Raw genomic sequence first — 9,382 nt, 5'->3', positions numbered from 1 at the left:
ATAATAATAATAATAATAATAATAAAAGCAGAACTTAAACATAGAGAATTAGCAGAACTGAATAATTCTAAATGTCTTACATCTGTTAAGCTATTGAATTTTGTCATAATGACGCTATGAGGGACTATCATATTTATTTTTTAGATGCAGAAATGAACTGATACAGGGGCCGGCCAAATAGCTCAGTGGATTAAAATGCCTGCAAGCAGGCACAGGGGTCAGGAGTTCAATCCCTAGGCCTGTGGTGCCAGCCCCACACCCAGGCATGCTGAGATGGTTATTGAGACTGGGCTTGGTAGTGCACGCCTATAATCCCAGCACTTGGGAGACTGCAAACAGGAGAATCACTATGAGTCCGATCTAATAGTGAGAACTGAACACCCTGTAGACCCTTCCCTAAAATACAGAAAGAAAGAAAGAAAGAAAGAAAGAAAGAAAGAAAGAAAGAAAGAAAGAAAGAAAGAAAGAAAGAAAAGCAAGCAAGCAATGGATACATACATCCACATAAATTCAGGCAAAAATACCATACTATTAAGTGAAAAACTGGAATTTAATTTCAAGTGTTCTGATTGAGAAGGCTTTAGCCTCTATTTTCTTTCAAAAGTATTTATGAAGTCTTTACATTTTACCTAGATCCTTACTTGGTATTACCATGGAAAAATTATTTTTTTTCATTTCTGCTCTGCAACATCTAATCCATTAATGCCTATGATCTGATTGTCTATGAATGTTTCATGAAATTAAATTTTCCAAATAACAAAATCTCACAGTAAAAACTGAAATGCTGGGGCTGGGGAGATGGCTCAGTGGAATAGCGCTTGCCTGGCAAGCGCAAGGGCCTGAGTTCAATCCCCGGTTCCGCAAAAAAAAAAAAAAAAAAAAAAAAAAAAAAAAAAAAAAAAAAAAAATTAATCCAAAAACTGAAATGCTTGTGAGCAGTAAATTAAAACTAAAGGTTAATAAGAAAAAAAGATATAAAAAAATATGCTAAGATGCTTACTAGAGTAGACTTAGTCTCTAACTCTGTACCTCACAAATCTCTATCCTTTATCATTTTCCTAGCCACATCATAACCACAAAGTAACGCACAACTGCATATCAATTAAGAAGCTTCTTACTCTACCTATTTTTCTAGCCCCTGCTACAAATATCAACTCAAAAGCAGACTTACATTGACATTCCATACAGCAATTCTGTATTGGAAGAAAATAATATTGTACTTTGTGTTCACAATTTGAAACTGGAAAACTGAGGGAGAAATTTTCTAGATTTTATTTGCCTGGCTGACAATTGTGTGATACAGTTCATAAGGCTCTTAGGAAGTCCCGTGAAATTAAAGACAAGAAAAGAAAAACAACTGAAATAATTGGATAAACCCTTGATTAACTGTAGGACAATATCAAGCAATGTTAACAACTATAATCCTACAAGACAGAAGTAAGGAAACAAGAAAAATGTTAAGCATGAAGCAAAAAATCACAGAAGAGGCAGAAAGTAGAAAAACACATCATATAGTACAGATCTGCCAAATATTATCAATTTTTAAGATGTAAAACATAAGAATACACAAATCACTAGATTTCAACTCCTCTTTCAGTAATTGGTAGAACAAACAGAAAGCCAGAAGAGATTAAAATCAACTTGACCTACTTAACATATAAAGAATGACAAACATCACCCAAACAACACCAAAATACACATTAATCACTACACACTCTATTGTGGGCTACAAAATTAGGCCTCAATAAAATTTGGAGGTCAAAAATGGAATTAAGGCTACATGTTAAAAACAAGTAACATGAAAGTATCTACATAATCACAAAGTATTTAAAAATTAGACAAAGAAAATATAATTCTAAAAGTCAAGAACAGAGTATGTAAGCTTCAGAAATTGACATAAAATAAAATTTTTGGAAAATTATGAAATTATTTCAGAAACTAATAAACACAACAGACAGGGCCATACAAAATATACATAGTCTTTGTTCCTGGAGAAAAGTACAAAATAAGTACAAAAGACATAATATATAGAAATGTCTAAAAAGTTGCCTACAATATAGATTTTATTCAACAAACTAACCAAAAATGATCATAATCTTTGTAAAGTTACTGAATTATAGAAAGGTAAAGAAAAAATTTTATGGGCATTAAGTAAATATATCAACATGAAAGTAGCCAAACTTCCCCTTGCTTTCTATTGTCCTTCCTAATGTTTCTACTATAGCCTTGTACAGCTGGCATGTGGGCATATCCCTGTAATCCCAGCACTCAAAAGGCTAAGGCAGGAAGATCACCATGCATTCCAAGTCACCTAGGTTACACAGCAAGTTCAACGCTAGCTTGAACGACACAGTAAGATCCTGTCTCAAAAATAAACCAAAAACATAAAGATAAAAGATAGTCTAGAACTAATTCATCCCCAAAAGAATATAAGAAAATTTCAAGTATTACTCTATTATGATTTGAGATATGCTAATAGACAGTCGGGTCAATTCATTACTTTTGGTACTTCCAGGCATGCTCTACCTTTAGTCATTTTTCAAGTCAATGACTATCCATTGCAATGAAAACTATAGTCCACAGTGTTAGGAAAGCCAAAAATGAAGATTCTTTTGTAATTTGTAGATCACAGAGAAATGAAATGCAATATCATGGTTTCTTGGTTCACAAACTTGATTCTCTACACAATTTTGTTTGCCAACAAAGTTGGATGAGAACCAAATCAAATCCATTGGTCAGGGACAATGTTGACCTTACAGGGAAATTTGACTCAGTTTCCATCCAGCTCAGTCTGTGTGTGTCCACAATCATCAAGAGAAATGAGGTACAGTTACCTTGTTATTATTTAAGCTACAGATAACGTTTAATTTCTTAAACTTACCTAGTTTCTTTGTTATTTTATCTTTTTTTCTCATTAAAATGAATAAAATTTGCTTAAAGAAAGAAACAAACTAAATTTTAATTTCTTGAAGTTTCTTAAAGCTTAAAGCTTCTTGTGCTCGCTTCAGCAGCACATGTACTAAAATTGGAACGATACAGAGAAGATTGGCATGGTCCCTGCTCAAGGATGACACACAAATATATGAAGCATTCCATATTTTTTTCCATGTTTCTATGTCTAGTATGTTTGATATTCAGACAGATAGTGAAGTTCAGCTCAACTGCCTGTGTTATAGGGTAATAATATCACTAAGCTTCTCTTCTGGATGGTTAACAACTTAAGTTTGCAGACCAAAAATTAGAGAAAAAAGAAGGGCTGCAAGGACAGCCAACATTTTGGCCCTAGCCTTTCAAAGTCAGTGAAGACTCAGGACATAGGAGAACCTGTACTGTAACATCCTGTAACTCAGTTGTGTCCCAAATTTTCTGATCAAGGAGATTATGGGGCCACAGAGGAAAGTGATCAATGATGTAGTGTGCCTAAGGAGAGTCACATGGAGTAAAAACATGCTCTTGGGCTTTCACAGAGAGCAACTTGGTCAGACAACGGCCGCAACTCATTCACATGGCTGACACTGACAAAGGATCTACAAACTGTGGTACAGGGTTTCAGGGTAAATCCTTGGCAGATACAAAAGTTACATTTCTTGTTATACAGGTCTTGCTTTATCTTGGTCTTAACCAACAGAAAAGTATAAAAATGAAGTATAAAAAGTAAAGCCATAGTATATGCTAAGCTGTAAAAGGCTCAAATCAACTTCTGACATTGCCAGACCTATGGATAACCCACTACTATTATAGACTACTGAACTATATTGGATTATTTTGCTGAATTCACACACCTACAATATTTAAATGACAATGGAATACCAATCTCTACCAAAACTAAACAAAAAAAGGGGATACAAATGAAGGACCATTTTGTATCTGTATATACAAATAGTTAGGATAAATATACAGCTACTTTCTTTTAATTCAATGAGAAGAAAGATTTGTACTAATAGTGTTTGGACAGGATATTATGTCTGCATCTTGTACTATGAATAATCACTACGAAGATAACAATACACAATGTATTAATTATTGAAACTGTCCTATCAGTTTTGAAACTGTCTCATTGATCTTTCTCAATAAAATTAATTTTTAAAAAAGCTTAAAGCTTCTTAAAGTATTGAAGCTATTATGTAAAAAATGCATAAAATCAGCAAATATATATTTATTAATTTCCAATTCTAGGAAATATCTTAGTCCAACATTTTAAAATATGAAAGAACAAAGAAAATAATGAAAACCTCTGCCTTCAGAGAGTTTACATTCTAGTTCAGAAGAAAGAAAACAATCAATATACATTAAATAAATGATATAAGACAAATGCTACTAGAAACAAATGAACGAGAACACAGTAAATGCAATAAGACTGCTTAGGAATCGTGTAAAATCCCCTTATGAGTATACAAGAAAACTTATATAATTATAGTACAAGACTATTCAGATGTTAAGAGAATAATGATAGGCATCCTACTGATGTGAAAGGATATCATGAAATATGGTTGAGAAAAAAATACAAGCTCCAAAACAATATGATCTCATAAAACAACAGGAAGCAGGGTTACATATAAAATTATGTCTCCGTGTGTTTTTTTGTTTATTTATTTTCGTGTATTTAGGACAGAGTCTACAGGTTCTCACTACTTAAATTGGACTCATAGTGCCTCTCCTGTTTTCAGCCTCCTAAGTACTCAGATTACAGGCATGTGCTACCATGCCCAATCTCACTAGCAGTCTCAGCACACCACAGGGATGGGGCCAGCATGGCATGCCTAAGCAGGCGCTTTAGTCCACTGAGCTATCAGGCCAGCCCTTCTCCATGTGTTTTTAAGACAAAAAGTTCCAGGAATAAGAAGTACTAGTGGTCTTTTCTATAAGGTGAGAATAGGACAACTTTCATTTGGCTTTTTCAGAGACCCTAACAACCACACCCAAATATAAACAACTGTGTTATTGTTTCTTCTTTTTGAAAAATCTGCATTACTTCATTAGCTGGCTTTATTACATTCAAAGTATTTTAGAAAATTGTAATATTCATAAAATCATAACTATATGAAAATAAAATTCATAAAAACTCTTTAAATGCACAGGTAAAATATTATATCATCAATACATCCAACAATCTTACCCATCCTCAATTTAAATTATCAAGAAATTTTTTACTTCCTCTTTGAAACAATACTCATTTAACACATTCCTGTCAGCTTGAACCACCTTGGATAGTATAAACATGCTTGTCCAATTGCGCAGCTTACACTAGTGATGGTACAAATATCTAATCACATTTATCATCTTTTACTAATACAATCAACAAAAAGCCATCCAGTGGCACTGTTATGCATGTACTACCGGTGATTTATGCCATCCAGCAGCAAGGCCTAAGAATTACAGCCCCATCATAGGCATTTTAAAACCTCCCTAATCTGGTTGGGGATGTGCACAAAATTAACAGACTAAAGAATGCCCAAAGATTTTGCCTCAATAAATGAAACAAAACAGTACAAATGTTTGCTTTTATCAAAACTCTAAACACTAACCAAAAGCATGAAATAAACAGAACATTTAACTTAAAATTTCAATTGGGCTAGGGATGTAGAGCACTTGCCTAACACAAAAAGGTCCTAGATTCCATCTCCATCACCTTCAAACTACCAGCTTAATCTCATTAGGAACAAGAAATTTCATAGTTCTTTTTTCCTTCATGGCATTCCTCACTTCTCAAATCAGTAATGGGAACAAAGAAAGCAACCCACATCCCCAGTACAAGTAGGAGTAACAAAATAAGCAAAACAGTCCTATTCACAAAGAATCATGGTTTTATAAGCAAACGTTTTAATTTTAGCTGCATGGTACAATGAATAAGAAATAAGGCAAATGATACACCAACCAAAAGCTTCAGCTAGGGCATGATGGTTTGGTGAATAAAAACTTTGCAAATATAGGAGGACAGGTATATCTCCCCCCCCCCACTCCCTGGAATGTTATATGCATATAACAGAAAGATTAGAGAAAAACTGGGGTTCAGAGTTTGTACACGCAAGTATTTATATAGGATGGCTGAAATGACTGTACTCCTAATTTCCATCAGTCTTTTCAAAAATTGCACTTAATGATAAGAATTTTCACCTTGACTAACTCTATATGCTAATATCTGCACTCTGAGCAACTATACCAAGGACAGCACAGTATAATATAAAACCTATAGTTGAATGCCTCTCATGTTAGTCTTCTAAATGTGTACCATTTTAAGGTCTTATCAATTATTATACTCTCTTTAAAATAAATGAAAACAAAAAAGACCCCAAAAAAAGCATTTCCATTATTTTTTTTAAATAGCAGTTAATGTGTTAATGTGTGAATTTTTTTTTCTTTTTTTTTTTTTTTACCTTGATTAACTTTGTATACTGATACCAGCTATCTAAGCAACCACTTCAAGGACAGCAATGTGTAATACAAAAACCATGCTGTCATCTTGATCTTCTAGGTGGCTTGCAGGTTAGCTCAGTTGTTTAAGTGCCTGCTTAGGCAAACCCAGTCAGCGCAGGGGACCACGGTTCAATCCCCAGCACCACATGTGGTACCAGACCCACCCTTAAGGTAGCCTGAGCCAGCCAAAAAAAAAGCCTTCTCATCTCGGTCTTCTAAATGTGTACCATTTCTAATGTCATATTAATTATTACTATAATCACTTTAAAATTAAATTTTTGAAAAGGCAGAAAAAGACAAGAAAAACTTAATTTCTTGAAAGCAAGCAGTAATATTCAATATGTCCAATCTTACATAACTATATCCATTAATCTAAGCAACAAATCTGATGATGAAAATAGATCATGTATCAAACATTGTTAATTAGCTATTCTTGTTTTGAAAATCTATAACATATATTGTTGTGCATTACTGTTTCTGTCTTTGTTTCTGATTTTGTTCTTGCTCTTATTTTTACTCTTCAAAATAAAATAAAATTTAAAAGAAAAAAGAAAGCTGAGGCAAAAGTATAAACCTCATGGTTGAGTTCTGAAGGTATAGTCCATCAGAAACCATGAAGGCCACACACAAAGCACTGGGATAAACTATATAAAATACTGAGGGGAAAAAAACCCGTTCAACCACGAATTCTAATTCTAGAAAAACTATCCTTCAAAAATGAAGCAGAAACGTCTCGAAAAATTTCATCTTCTCTAACATTAGAAAATTTCACTGATTAATTTTACAAATATTTAAGTGAATAAGATCCAATCCTTCTCTTGCTTTTGTAAAAAATAGGAGAGAGAAGTATAAGCCATGTACTTGTAACTAAAGCCATAATTATAAGGCATTATAAATCAGACTCTTTTTATAAGGGAGTCTTTACTATTTTACAATAAATTCAGCTACTGTATAGAGTACTCTAACTTGTAAGCTATCATATATCATATAAAATGGTTCCTGAATGTATAACTCTGGCATGAATAAATTTAACCATATGCAGATTCAAATATCAGTTTATTCTTATTCTACATTTTAATAATGTCCAAGAACACAGTTGTCACCTTCAAATTTAATATGAAAGTAAATAACATTTTATGAAAAAGTCAACGTCCAATAATAAACAGGAAATTGTGTCCTACACTCATGTTTCTGTGGGATTATTTTTCAACTAAAACTGACCCAAATAAAAGTGTCTTATTGTAATTATTTTAAATATCTAGCATTTAAACTAAGATAATTAAAACGATTTAGCAATAGGTAGTAGCTTAAACCATGTATGCTTATGTTACTGATACTGGTCAGCTGACATTACTACAACAGTATCAATAAACAAGAATTTTTTCCCCTTTTTCTTTTATTAATTTTGAAATATATCAAACATGTTGATAACAATGGAAGATTAGTAAGTATGGAAAATAATACCTATTTGTAGTGGATTAACTAATGGTATACTTTTAACACCCAACTAAACTAGAATCAGTGTGGTTCTGGGGGTGTAAGGCCCACCTGACAAAAACATAAAAGGAGAACTGGAGGGAAAGATAGTATGCTATTGAGTCTCCTGAAGAAGCTTGTTGTATTGGTCTTCTGGATGTGAAGTCAGCTATTTTCATCCTAGGAGGAGCTCAGGTCTTCCCTGTCAATGAGGATATCTGCAGTTCTCTTTGGGAAACTCTGATCCTTACCTTGAGCATCAATTCCTGGCTTCTATGTAGATCCCTCAGCCTGCTGGTACAGATCCTTTATCCCACTGGTGCAGACTTTCTAGCTTCCACCACTGGCTTTTGGACCTTTGCAGTGCAGTTCCTCAATAAAGACATGCATGGGACATTTTTGTGGCCTATATGCCTCTAACTGAGTCACAGAGAGCATTGGCATGGGCTCTAAGTCTTCCACTGGACTCATGTAGGACACTGCCATGGGATCCATGCCCTCAGACTTATGGTCTCTAGTGAGGGGACAAATTGCTTGAAATCTACATTTGACTTCTTGGGTGAATGTTACAAAAATAAACCTACAAATTATGTGTCCTATATTAAATCAGTTCCCTTGCAAGCCCTGACTACAACACTCAAGTATCACTTATTACCCAATTCATCAAACCATAATGTAACATACTTGCTTCAGAAAATTGTTTAAAGATCAATGGATTTTACAACCTTTTTAAACAATTTGGGGGACTCATGAAATTGTCAGTGAAAATGTACAATAAAAATATAATTTTCCTTGTGATTTATACCACTACACATTTATTAAACTTTATTTAAAATAAAACAGCTCTATATAAATTCATATACAGCTACAACCTCTAGATTTAATTATTCTGAAATATCATTAAAGCTCCATTTTAATAGGTAAGTTGGTAAGTATAAAATAATTTATTTAACAAATGCTTATTTCTCACATCCAGAAGTTCATAGTCTGAACATATGCTCATTTTACAGAATAGGTTAAAAATCTATCAATTCAAACATTACTCCCTAAGGAAAAATAAATCCTAGTGTAACTAGTGGGATAAACAACTCATTAAAACTCAAGTTGGACAAACTCCAGGATAAACTGAAGGAAATCGAAAAAAGTAGGTCTTGATTGTATAATAAAAATCTAAAATAAAATAAATGAAAATGAATATGTACTAATTAACATAATTTAAAAAGGATTCTCCTTGTACCCTTTGATGGTAAATCATAGTAGAGAGCTGATGAAATTTCAGAAACAATGTGTCTTTCCATAAAAAATATTCTTCCTTCAAATTTTAAATAGAAGAAAAGTGGAAGTAAATGCATACAAATTAAAAAATCCATTTAAGTTCATAGTAAGACCATAAAATTTTTGCCATATGTATACTTGAGGAACAGCCATCCATTCTCTTTAAATCAACAAACCTCACAGCAATTGAAAGAATATTCTCAGGAACAGCTGGATC

General features: G+C 33.3%; 1 protein-coding gene and 1 non-coding gene across 2 annotated transcripts in view; one reads left to right on the top strand and one right to left on the bottom strand.

Moving 5' to 3' along the window:
- Nucleotides 1–9,382, bottom strand: part of Vps13b (vacuolar protein sorting 13 homolog B) — an 881,657-nt gene that overhangs the window by 721,856 nt on the left and 150,419 nt on the right. The window lies entirely within an intron of this gene.
- Nucleotides 2,996–3,102, top strand: LOC111812255. Its single transcript, XR_002817811.1, has one exon. It is a non-coding gene; the product is annotated as a U6 spliceosomal RNA (small nuclear RNA).

Source organism: Octodon degus, unplaced genomic scaffold, assembly GCF_000260255.1.
Source record: "Octodon degus isolate 3935 unplaced genomic scaffold, OctDeg1.0 scaffold00118, whole genome shotgun sequence".
Lineage (NCBI taxonomy): Eukaryota > Metazoa > Chordata > Mammalia > Rodentia > Octodontidae > Octodon > Octodon degus.
Note: the sequence above shows the minus strand (reverse complement) of the source record. Positions and strands in the feature narration are given on the sequence as shown.